This window comes from Ambystoma mexicanum, chromosome 1q, assembly GCF_040938575.1.
Source record: "Ambystoma mexicanum isolate Mex_15411 chromosome 1q, UKY_AmexF1_1, whole genome shotgun sequence".
NCBI lineage: Eukaryota > Metazoa > Chordata > Amphibia > Caudata > Ambystomatidae > Ambystoma > Ambystoma mexicanum.
The window spans coordinates 909,648,017-909,661,389 of NC_090922.1; the positions used below are offsets into that span (position 1 = coordinate 909,648,017).

The following is a 13,373-nucleotide window of genomic DNA, read 5'->3' on the forward strand; positions in this document are numbered from 1 at the left end:
ATCAAAGCACCATATGCCCACGCAATTAGGCCATTTCCAACTTTTGCCATATTATGGCCAGGTAGTATTATTGTGGCAGCATATGGCGAATTCCTACATCAAAGCCTACATAAAAGCCCAAACTGTTGGCTTTGCTGATGCTTGCTGTGTGGTTGTTGCGTGACCCCTAATTGCACAGACTGATGTTGTGCGATCCAACCCAATTCTTATTCACTGAGCAACTGCCCATAACAGGCTTTATCCTTGTCATCCATGGAGAGCTGTTTCCCTCTGGCAGGATGCAGGTCAGGTGTGGAAATCCCCCTGCACATCTTCATACGTTTCTCTCTCTCTCTCTCTCTCCCTCTCTCTCTCTCTCTCTCTCTCTCTCTCTCTCACAAACACACACATACACACACAGCAGGTCATACTGTAGCGCATTGTACAGCATATATTAGCCTATTCATCAATACACTGCGGGACTTTATTTCCGAGTCGGTCTCGTTCTTTTAGCAGGAGACAGTACACTCCTTTCCTGAGGGCCCGGTGTAAAGCCACATGCTATTGGGAAAGAAAGGACCCAGCTCCTATTGTGTGAGGACTGATTATATTACATACATGGCATTAGCAGAGTAACTCGATAGTAATGCAGCCGTGGCTGTGTTCAGGTATCCTTTCTGAACGCGTCCTGTAAAGAGACAGCAGATGACAATGTGTATGTCACTTTCTGCTTTTTCAATTTATTTTATCACAACATTAGGACATTCCACGGCTTCAGTGGTATCCATTTTGTAAATTTGAATACACTATAACATGAAACAAACGACAAACGGCCTGTCAAATTGAATTAGACCACAATCTCAATTCTAAATGTGATATATGTTGCATCCCGACAAAATAAAAATGATGGGTGAAACGTTTGATTTTCCTCTTTGGTGTTCGATAACAGGAACATGCTTAAAATGAGCCGCTGACAAAGCCTGATACCGTGACTTGACGATATCACGTGACCAGGGGAGGGAGGACTGGGAAGCCGGGGCACCTTGCCTTTGGTTGTGTATTGGGTATCTTGTCTGTTCCAGTCCACAATAGCTGCGAGTGCACTGCGAGAAGGGAAGACTTTCTAAGGTAAGAAGGTGCCAAAATAGCGGTTTTATTTGTGACAAAACCTCTTGGAAGAGGTACATTTGATTGTATACTTTGCTTGAAATTAAATACAACATTTTGAAATTAGGTAAAACACTTAAACGTCAAGTCTGTTCGCATTTTAAGCATGCTGTGAATACACTGTGATCTTTTCTGTTAGCCAAATGGTAAAACACGCCTCATTAAAAACTTTGATCTGTACTAATGTTACTGGTAAAACAACGCCTTTAAATTATATTGCTCTGTGATTTACTGTTTAACAAGTGTAATGAGCTGTAAAAGGCAAAACGTATTAATTGGACTGTGTATTATGTGACATTGCCTTGCAATTTAGTCTTGCACTGTGCAAACAATTGGTTACCTTTCACCAACTCTGCTCACGTTTATCTCTTTCGAATACGTAGGGAAAACAGTTGCTGGTTCATTTATTTAGAGATGCCTGCCTCTCTGGCTGGACTTGTTAGTTAAACATGTGAATGGAAAATGTTCCTCTGCTACGCTCTGGAAGCTTCCTTTGAAAGCCTGTATGAATTAGCACATGGATTACTTTCGAAGCTCAGTGGTGTGTGTTTAAAATGGGCTTATAACGAAGGCTATTCTAAAAGTGGACAATGTCCAAAGTGACTGGGCCATGCATCTTGAACCAATTCACTTACTATATGTTTCAAATACTTCTACATCATACATCTCTTGCTTTTTTTTGCAAGGAAGATCAGAGTTAATGTTGCAGTAACTATTTTAGGGCATTCCCGTCCAGAATACATGATTACCATTGTACAACATATTTGCTTCCACTCTGACTCATGGTCAGCACTCCTGATTAGTGATTGACAGACATGTTTAGTGATCCACCAAACCATCCATTTCTTTAAAAAAAAACTATTTTGTTCTTGCAAATTTCTCAAACATTTCCGCAGATTCGTCCAGAAAGTTTCGAGGTTAGACGCGGGAAAATGTAGAGCCCTATAAGGTAGGACCTTTGAACATGTCCCACTGCTCTCCTTGGGTGCTCGGGAGAGGTCACGTGAAGGAGTAGTGTACTACTCAGACAACTGTTGTCCCAGCTATCTAATTGCCAATACTACACATTTTCCCCAAAATAAATGTAGGAACATCAGATGAACGTTTTCGAAATAAGTTTCCATCAAACTATTGTTTTTGTGCATTCAAAATTATTTCTACCTAACATGAATATTTACCTTCCCTTTGATAATTATTTGCTGAAGGTGGTCATATTTACTTACAGTTTTGTGGAATGACTCTACAAAACCATCAATTGGTTTCTTGGATAAATATTACTGTGGGCTTTTGAGGGAACACATCTGTAATTTGAGGGTAAACCAGATGTTGTTGATTGTTGTCTGTATTTTCATAATTGCTTTATGGGTGATGGTGAAGTAAATGGTAGATATAGTCTCTACACATGTATTTCTTGATGATTTAAAACACCCCCACCTGAGCTGAGTATGGTACGATGCGGGGCCGTCAGTGTTTGTCTGTAAACTGCAAAAGTAAACTTCACGTTGTGCTTAATTATGTGTTATTGCTAGTTTGAATGATAACTCTGTTTAATGTTAGTCAAGTCCTGTCAATGAGGTCTGATTGCTATTTTACTGATTTCGACCATATTTTATATGAAGTGATAAAGAAAACTTGGTAAATCAACCCAAAGTATTTTTCCCCTTTGATAAATATGACCTTAAACTTGATAAGATGAAAGCAAGAGATCTTTCGTGATTTAAAGTTATTGTGGCAACTCATTAACATAAAATAAAGCAAATGGTGTCACAGTATCAGTTCAATAGTTTTGTCACTTAAGAGTGCCATTAATGAGGAGTTGATGGGCATTGCTTTGAAGACGGAGGCGAATGCAAGGAAACAAGTGAAATGGAGGTAAACCTGTATAGCAGGCGTGTGTGTTGCATTCCAGGAAACAAAATGATACGATTTCTGAGAGGGATTGGAGCAGGTTCATTAGAACGGGAAGGCACCAAACTGGAAGAAGAGGTGGCCCACCAATATGATTATGGAACAGAGAGCCCAAAAGTGCGATCAAAAACAGAACACAACCAAGAAGATGCTCTCTGAGAATCTGTTCATCAATTCAAACAATATTCAAAACATGCCTCAGAAGACATTTCTAGAGAAACATAGTCAATGAAGATTTTTTCAGAAACTTAATTTAATCAATGTTGAGAATTTATAAACAATATCGTTCGAAATGCCAAATTAGCTTAAAATGCATACGCTTAATATACATATTTCAACCATGCTCAATTACAGGTCAAGATCACCACACCAGTTTTATAAATTCTCAACATTGAATAAATTAAGTTTTAGAAAAAATCTATATTTTTGCAACATGTGTTGAATATTGTTTGAATTGAAGTCAGATTCTCAGAGAGCATCTTCTTGGTTGTGTTCAATCTTCTTCATTAGAATGGAAATGCCTGTGGGAACGTGTTGTCTTCTGTGACCTTTTTAATTTTGTAAGTAATCTGATTAAGAACATTAGAAAATGCTGAATGTAGGTGCCTGTTTCGGATGTAGTGTGAAATTCCGTTGCCATGTGTTTAAAGGAGATGTCCCAGTAGATTTTGTAGATGATTGAATAATTACTGAAGTCTATACGTTGTCCATACGTTGTTGGATAATCAACCTTGTTAAAGAGGCTGGTCTTAGAAAATAACGCCATGATCTTTTTTCAGGTAGTCCGCCACACAGGCCTGATTGTCTCGGATCACTTGCTATTTTAACATTTCTGTTAGTTCAGGATAAATGTTGTTGTACAATTACCCATATCAATTGTAGAACTCCATTGTTAACTTTAACTTTTTGTTGAAGTAAAGGAAATCTTGGAGATTTTCGAGAAAGTCAAATTGATAGTCACATTTTCTAGTTAATGAATTGATTTGAAGACTAAAGGAGTACAGTAGCCCTCTCTGTCAGTCAACCTGGACCATATGAATTGGCTGGGAACATGGCATCCAACTCATGGTCACATGCTATATCATCAATTGTGAGCCTATGAAATAGTCATTGTGGGCCAGAAGATCAACTCCTTTTTTATGCTGGGCTTATCATGTAGGAAATACACTGCGGTAACTACAGTTTCACCACAACCTCCTACTGTCCAATGTAAGACCTCAATGGCCACCTGTATGAACTCTACTTTGCTCATTACACAAACTAGTTGAGCAGTGTAATTCCATCACAAATGACTGCCTTGGCAGGCTATGCAGGTGCTGCACAGACGGTGAGACCAGCTTGTAACCTTGCTTGGTGATCCATGAGTAGTTAGATTCAAATTTAACATTGAGTACTTGCTGTCTTTCTTTGTGGGCCCACATTCCAGGGGAAAAGTGAACACTTTTCACTCTTATGTGTTTGGAGGAGAACTTGCAGCAAATATCACAAGGAGTAGACATTGGCCCTCATTAAATGTAATACCGCCAGGATACCGGCAAATGGTGAAACCCTTTCTGGTGTCTGATCTGCTGGCATTACCGGCAGATTACTGGGTCAATAGGACTCTATGGGCGGATTTCCGGTATTACCAGCACCTGTAATACGGGTGCTGCTTATACTGCCTGTTTTTTGACAGTGGGGTGTGTGACTTACCTCCAGCTCTTGGCTGGAGATATAACAGGCCACTCCACTGGCAAACTAGAAGTTTGCTGGTCCAGAAATGTGCTGGTAAACATAATTACTAGCATGTTAATTCCAGACCCGCAAACCTGTAATGAGGCATTGTGTAAATGGTAAGGATGTTTTGCTGCAGTGCTTACAGCATCAATTGCAGAAAGAATACAGGCAGCAGGAAAAACAACAACTACCAAAATATTTTCCAAACTACACTAGAAATATCAAGCTCAAAATTGGCAGCATTCTCATCCTGCAACTCACAAACACCAGTTGAAAGCTTTCTGAGTAGTTCAGGCAGAAGCAACATGCAGGAGATGCTGTGTGACACCTTCCTCAGGTACATTGAAAACAGATGAGTCAACAACAGGAACAGCCAGCAAACCATCAGTCACACAGATCCTTGAGGCTTATCATCTGCAGTAACCAACTGTGGGAATTTATGATGACCCAGATCAGTACTGGTGATGTAAGCAGGCCATCTGACAATTGGCCACTTGGCACTTGTGTGAGTTGCTGTTGAATCACTAAACTGCCCCATGAACATGTGCAATCCAATAGTTTTTAGTGCAGCCAAGGTTACTGTCTCTAACTACAGAAGAAAATGTACACTTATGAACAATGAACTGTCACTTCTTTGTGCAAGGCTATGGAATGGCATTTAGTCATATCCAACACACCAGATGAGACAATGACAACTGATACAAATCTGTCACCAAAAAGTAAAGCAGGATTTTCTTTTTTGGCATGTGTGGTTATGAATCAAATAGCTGTGGTTGTGACTGAGCGGTCCCCACAACTTACACATTTGATGGCCTATTGTGCCAGACATGTTTTTGAATCCTAATATTGTCTCAAAATCACAAGCACCACATGTCAAATTAGCTCAGTCCTCCCCACACGACGCAACCACCCCTTCAATAGCTCGGGTTCTCTTACAGGGCTCAGCCACCCACAATGACTCTTGGATTCTTTCACAGGGCACAGCAACCCACTGAAGGTTTCAGGTTTCTTCACTAGGTGCAGCCTCAGCTTTTCACATGGTACAGCTTCCTACTAATGTCCTCAGGCCCTTCTACTGAGTGTTTTCTCAAAATAATGTTATATCGGTATCACACAGAGAACTGCAGCCCACTAAAGTTCTCAAGCACTCCCACAGAGCCTTTCCTCGCATCAAAGTTCTCCAGCTCTCCCACAGACCACTGCAATTCTTGAGGGTGGAGAGTCTCGATGTGAGGCTAGTCCCCTATATGACTGACATATTGCTTCCTCCATGCATTGAGACCCACACCAAGGAGGGATGGTGGCTCTCCATGTGCCTCCTCATGTTGGCTCTGCCACTGCATGATTCAGTTACCCAGGTAGCTGCCTGCCTGCAATAAAGGCAATGCCTGATTACACAGTCCAGTGTATCCTGCCAAAGGTGAGCGCTGCCAGTGGTGCACCATCCTAACTGCTTGTTGGCTGTCCCGGCAACAAGAGCAGCCGCTGGCTTCAGATGGACCAGTGGAATGGGTGCTGGGGTTTTCCTATGGAATCTCTAGTGCCCACTCCCTGCTGCTCTCTGTCCCTGTGAAGTACTAAATTGTGCTTGGCTCAGCAGTGGCAGGGTCCTTGTTCACTAGGTAATTTATTTGAGCCACCAGCAAACATGCTTTATCATGCCAGTTGTCCCCAGGATGCAGCCCTTTCATTTCTTCTCTGTTTCACCCTCTTCACACATGCCTCCACTCCGCAGAAGATTTTATTCCTGTTTATTTTTAAATATTTTCATCAAGTATATAAAGGAATCAGTGCAAAACAAGATATAATACAATAGATCCAATAGTTAAAATCGAAATGAGTACATATTTCCATTTTTAAAGACACAATGAAACAATTGTCCCTCTGCTTGAGGAAAATAAATGATTCTCTAATAGATTAGACGGTAATGCTATTGTCTGAACTCTTAAGGGTTACCAGGCTCAGACGTGTGGTATACCCCGATATGCTTCTGGCATATGGGAATGCATATCATTGGTGACAATGGAAAGGTTGGAAGATAGGTTTTTACAGACTTTGTTGGGTGCTTCCACCTTGACTGTGAAACAATTGCTATATTATGAAGCCAAGGTAAAACCCCAAATGCCAAAACTAGGATTAGCTCCAATAGCTAAATGTGTGCTATATACAAACATCAATGTGGCTTTCCTATAATTAATCTTTTATTAACACATTGTGAATCCCTAAATCAATTCATGAATTGATTCCAACTACTAACCACATTAAAGAATTTTAATTGCAGCTTATAACAGTTATCTTCTCCAGAGGTTGTTATAAAAATAACAAACCAAGACATTGTTTTTTACCCTTAATTCAAATGTATCATAAAGAAGAGTTTTCTGTTTTCTGAATAATTCAGCTAATAAATTGATTGCTCATTTATGTTTTACCTAACATCCACTGTTAGTTATTCTACACATATACACAGCACACAGTTTTGTACTCACCAAAGGTCAATTATCTCTAGCCACTGGCTAGTGGTGAGTACACATTTTGAGCCCTGAGCTAACCATGCAGAAGTCTTCAGACTCCTCTCCCCTGACAGGACAAAATATTCTACACCCAGGATCATGTGTGCAATATGGGGGAAGAGGCTGCTGCTCCCTGATGCTCCTCATGTGCCTTTCCTAGCCTCTCTACAACATATGGCACAAGGCAAGGTTCCTCTTCTACATCCTCCTTGTCCCCACCTTAGACCTCTTTTTCATCTCCTTCCCCTAAGGTAGGCCCACTAGCAGCTGCTGCCCCTCCACTGACCTCTCCGCCCCATATGGCTCCTACTGATGTCTGTCCTTCTCGTGCTCTGCTCCCTTGCTCTGCTGGGAGAAGACCACTTCTTCTGAAATCACATCCACTCAGATGGGAGAAGTGGCATTTTTTCCTTTAGGATGCTTGCTTCAGCTTTGGCCTCCTTCCACATGTGGAACATGCCCAGCAGCTTCCATACTGGCCCTGACTCCATTAATGTGTCAACATGACGCCCCCCTCCTGCTTCCATAGGGTAGTCCTCAAGAACTTCTGCCTCACCTGCCCCTGAGGGAGGTGTCCACAAGAGGCCCTGCCTTTGGTACCTGTGTGGGAGCCTCCCCCAATTGTCCTTCCTCCCTTTCCACACCTTCTTCTGGGTCTCAAGTAATGCCTCAGACTCCCTGCAAAATTAGGGATGAGCAATTCTGCATGGTCCAGGCTCTCATGGTTCAGGCTCTTGAGCCAGCTCCAATGAACAGCACAAAGTCCCCTGCATCCTCAACTGTCATGGAATTTATCCTCCTCCTGCGAGAAGACACATAGCTCCACCAACTCCTCCTCTCCTTGCACCGTCTTCCTTTCCCCACCTACCATCAGAGGTGTGCCATTATAATCCACCTATCAGTGAACTGTGAGAAATGAAACACACCCTGGCAACCCAAAAGTGGGAAACTTGAGAACCAAGATGAACAACACAAATAGCAAGTCTAGTTATATAAAACTACTGCTATACTCCTATTATACTATGACAAACAACAATCCATGACAAATCAAAACAAGCAACAGCACAGCAAGAGAGGAGATAAGACGACAACAGCAATAAAGAGGGGGATACTGTAAAAGGTCAGGTTTTTTTGTTAATTTGTGTTTTTTTGTGGATGGGGACATTTCTTAAGGCTTTTTAAAATGTTACTAGGGAAAGCAAAAGGGAATCGACAAAGATGAAAGGGCAAATTGGTTTGCCTTTTTATATAGAGGAACCTAACAACACACTAACAACTTGTTGAACACACACTGAAACAAAGAGGTACCAAAATTGGAAACAAAAACACAATAGAGACCGCCAAAATATCCAAATACATCATGTAACTACTAGATCTCCACAATGTCCTTATGAAATGGTCAAAAGGTCCTCCAAAAATTTTAGGCCTGCCCTGTATACTTCATCATTTACAGCTAGCAAAACTCACAAATGAACAGGAAGTGAGCCAAGCCTTTTATAGAGAATTGATCTGCAATTAGAGGACAAGAAGTGACTTTCAGCCTCTTCATACGGACCCCTCCAACCTTTGTATGGAATGTTTGCTTCCTTTATAATCACTGACATATTCATAACCACCTTTTAATTGTTTTATTTCCTTTTTACCTGCTTATTTCCCTTCCATATTCCTGCTCTCCAACCCTGTCTTCAAACCAGCTATAACTCCACGTTCTTTTCCTATCCTTGCAACTATGCTAATCCTATCTGTCCTCTGTGACAAATCAAGGGTTTTTGTCCCTTCTCCCGAAGGGGAGCCTCCCCCTTTTGCGACTAGGGAGGTGATCCTGCTAACCAAGACCCTCCCTGGGGGTCTGAGCAAGTATGACCTCACTGGGAGAGACTCCCACTTAGGGGACACAGACTCCCATTCCTGTGAGGAACTCCCTAGACCATCCACCATAGTAGCATATACAGGACAATCAGATGTGAAGAACATTATAAGATCCAGAGATTTGGCTGAAGACAAAACTAAAATACATCATTATGTACAAATAAAAGGTTTCTGTCTCTTTAAGGAGAGATGTACACATAACTCAGATTAGTAGACTGATGGGAGAAAACACACAGAGGAGAGGCGAGGCACATATAGAGAGAGAAGGACATAAGAAGGTAATTCACCTGACAGCGTGATGCCTGGAGGAGATGGAGTCAAGGAGAGCCACAGAGCCTACGATTCTGAGCGAAGTCCTGAACCCCAGAAGGAAACGCTGTAGGGCTACCATTTACAGTCAGAGAGAAGCAGAGAAGAAGGGAATCCTAATCCTGGTTGTGGCGTGACATGATGACTTTCTGGTGGGCCATGTACCCATCAATTAGCGCTGAGACCACACAGCTGGGGAGTCAACATGACACCCTGATACCCACATTGATAGTCGGTCACAATGAGAGTGGACCGAGGGCGGGACACCGACAACATTGAGAAGCTCGAGATCCAGAGCAGAGGAAGAGAACCTGAGCAAGCGCCAAGCCCAATATTGTTCCCTGCAGATACAGAGGTAACAGGGAGTATGGGAGAACCCAGAGGCCACCACCTTATTGTGATGGAATGGGAGAAACCTGTCCCAGTGAAATTACTGAGATACTGAATGTAAAGCCATTTGAGTGAAACTGTGTTAATGTGAGAAAGCAAATAAGGAATAAGCTTGAAAGAGAAGACATTGAGAACTGGCCACAAATACCCGCGAAAAAGGGGAATATGCCACATGGTTTACAAAGTAAAGAGTGGAGCAAACCAGAAAGATAGTTCTCAAAATGTGAATGTGAAATGAAATCAAGTGAACCAGATAAGGGGAGAGATAATTCAACTGAGCAACCCAAGAGAGGGGCAAGGTCAAGTTACAAGAAAATATATCCCAACTCAAGAAGGCCTGGGATACAAGAGTCAGAAAGACATAGAAGCCTAGATCAAAGTATAAGATTGAGTGCTAAAATGGTGTCGAAAAACTGTCCTTAAAGAGGGATAAAACCCAAGTGTATCGTGAAAGAGTTACACGCACTTATCAAGTGGTAGCAAGAGACTATTTAAGGATATCATACTAAAGAGATCTTTGGAGTTAAGAATAGACATTGCCATAAGAGAACAGGGGAGATATTCTCCTGGTCTAATTAAAGGAAGTTAAGATATTGGTAGGGTCAGTTAGAACTAGTTTTAGACCGTGGACATATTCCTTTGGCACTTCTTGATGAGCGAACAGCACTTTTAGAAATTTACATAGGCAGGGATACCTCTCTGGCAATAGGAAAACATAGGCCTTTTCCGTATCATGTAATAAACACCAGTAAAAATGTCCCTCAAGTGTCCGCCTCCTTCTTCCAATCTGCCACACCTCCTATGGTTGAAATGTCCCAGACTTTTAATTTTGCACTTTGGCATTGCCGCTCTTTTAACAAGCCCCACTCCATTATGGATCTTTGTTCTCACCTCCATCTTCACTTTCTCTGCCTCACATAAACGTGGCTGTCCCCCTCCAATACTGCCATTCCCACTCTGCTCTCTTCTGCCCAATCTTTGTTTTCCTTCTGGATGTGGTGGCAGTGTTGGCATTTTTTCATCTGTGCCCTCAGCTTCTTCTTACCTTTCTACAGACCCTGCTTCCCATCTTTTGAGTTTGACTATTCTTCTTTCTCCTGAACATCATCAATTGCTTTGATTGCCATTTATCATTCCCCAGTCCTGTTTCTTTGATGAACCAGACCTCCTCCTCTTTACTCTTCTGCCTCTACTAATCCTCTCTTTCCCTTGGGTGACTTTAATCTTCACCTCTCTTCACCCATGCTGGTTTACACTTCTCTCTATCCTGGATTCTCTTTCACTTCTCCACATACTACTCCACCTTCACATATTTCAGATTCCTCTCTTGACCTTAATTTTTCCACTATTCCTATTTCTGTGTCAGGTACTACTCTCCCACTGTATTACTCTGATCATTCCTTTAGGTCTTTCTCCTTCTCCCCCCTTCTCAATCCTCCTACACCTGTTGCCACCATGACCAAAACCTTTTGAGTTGTCTTCCTTTTCTTCTGCTATTACCGCTACTCTCCCTTCCATCCATACCTTTTCCTTTCTTCCTGTTGACTCCTCTCTCCTTTCGGATATTCTCACTGACTCCTTCGACCTACTTTATCCCTCTGTTGCATTCACATCTCATAGGCCTTCTCAACCTGGGATATCACTGACTCTCCAGTCTACCCACAGCACTCTGCTAGGCCAAGCAGCGCTAGCGTAAATTCGAGGTGGTGACAGACTTGTTCCTTTTATCTGCTGTTCATGCTACTTATGACTTTCTTCTCTCTGCTAAAGAACAGTCTTTTCCAGAACTTAAATCACATTGGGCCTCATTACGACCCAGGCGTTAAGGGTTAACGCCGTCGTTAACCCTTAACGCCTATTCTGATTTTAACAGCTGCTCTTAGCAGCCGTTAAAATCCATGGCGCTAACCTGCCATGATGCTAATTACGCCACTGTAATTTACGGTGGCGTAATTAGCGCCTTCCCCACTCCCATTATGCCCTATGGGGCAAAAATGGGAATGGGGAAGGGAAAATGGGAAATGGGGATTTACCGCCCCACTCACCTTGGAATGGGGCGGTAAATCCGCCATCCACCATGGTGTAAACATAGTTTACACCATGGTGGTAAAGTTGGCGCAATTAGCGCCTGGGTCGTAATGACTCCCATTCTCTGCCCTGCCCTTCCTGATACTGTCATCTTCTTTACTTTCTGCATCTGTCTTTGCCAACTATTTTACATTAAACATGTCTTTACTCTGCTCATCTATTCCCTTCTCTTCCTTCTTCTCCATCTCATTATTGTACTCTTCCTCCCTCTGTGATGTCTAATTTCATCCTCTCACTGACTTGGATAGTTCCTCTGCTCTTGCTAGGGCCCATCCTACCTCCTCTCCTGATGATACTCTGCCTTGCTCCCTAATCCTTCCAGTATATTCTATACTTCTTCCGTATCTTACTGCTCTTTGTATTTCTCATCACTTCCCTCTTCTACTGATCCTCCTTCCTCTAAACTAGCTTTAAACCTCCCTATTCTAAAAAAAACCTTTGCCTTCTAACTTCTGCTGTATTTCTCGTCTCCATTTTCGATACATACCTCAGGCGCATATTGTTTACTCATGGGTTTCTTCCTTATTAATCTGCTCTCTCTTCTACCTCTTGTCCAATCTGGTTTCACGCTACAACATTCCACTGAAACTGCTCTTCTGTCTGTCACCAATTCACGTCTTACATCATGTTACTCTAAACTACACACATTCAAAGCGACTCCAGGAAAATGTGTTTTGGGGGTGTGGAGCAGGTATTGGTTGGGAATAGAAATAGGGTTTGTCAAAGCCCTGGGCAGTCGAGTTCTGGGTAAATAGTTATTTGTATTTATTTTATTTATTTATTTTATTTATATACAGGAGCAACAATGCTCTTTTGATCACAAAGGAACATAGAGTAGATAAGAAATCAATGTGATGGAAAGCAGTGAGCAGGAAGTAAATGGAACAGTCAACGGGTAGAAAACATAACCCGGTCCGAAAGCACAGTGAGTAGAGCGCTCACTTTGACATCAGTGCAGTGCCTGCTGATGGAGGTTCTAATCCCAGCATGGCCAAACTCAGCCTTTCATCCTTCCGAGGCTGATAAATCAGCACCACACACCGTGGGTAATAAGAAGCAGCGCTCAGATACCAGAGGGTTTGTAGGGCTATACAAATGCAAAATTATTATTATATATTAAAGACAACCAACATTGGAAATATTTAAGTGCAGGGAGGAAGTACGGCTAGGTGTGCTCCAGACATGATCATGATGGGTGAAGTGCTAGAATAGAGTAGAGGAAGTGAGAGACGGAGGGCCTCATTACGAGCATGGAGGTAATGAAATAAGGAAGGCAGAATGGTATTACTGGTATCGATTACTGGTTCGCGCCATTACGAGCCGTCAAACCGGTAATACCGCCACCGCCCGTACCGTGCCCCTTCCTACTGGCATGCGTGCGTACACGCGCCACTTCGTGGCAGAAATACCGGGATGCTGCTAACAGGAGGACATCAC

The 13,373-nt window shown here is 42.3% G+C and overlaps 1 protein-coding gene across 1 annotated transcript in view; it reads left to right on the top strand.

Annotated features, from left to right (window-relative positions):
- The first annotated feature begins 1,040 nt into the window (after positions 1-1,040).
- LOC138521940 (putative ferric-chelate reductase 1) overlaps positions 1,041-13,373 on the top strand; it is a 381,139-nt gene continuing 368,806 nt past the window's right edge. Inside the window, exon 1 of the mRNA XM_069635115.1 lies at positions 1,041-1,107. The gene's annotated coding sequence lies outside the window, so the exon portion shown is untranslated. The remainder of the gene's footprint in view (positions 1,108-13,373) is intronic.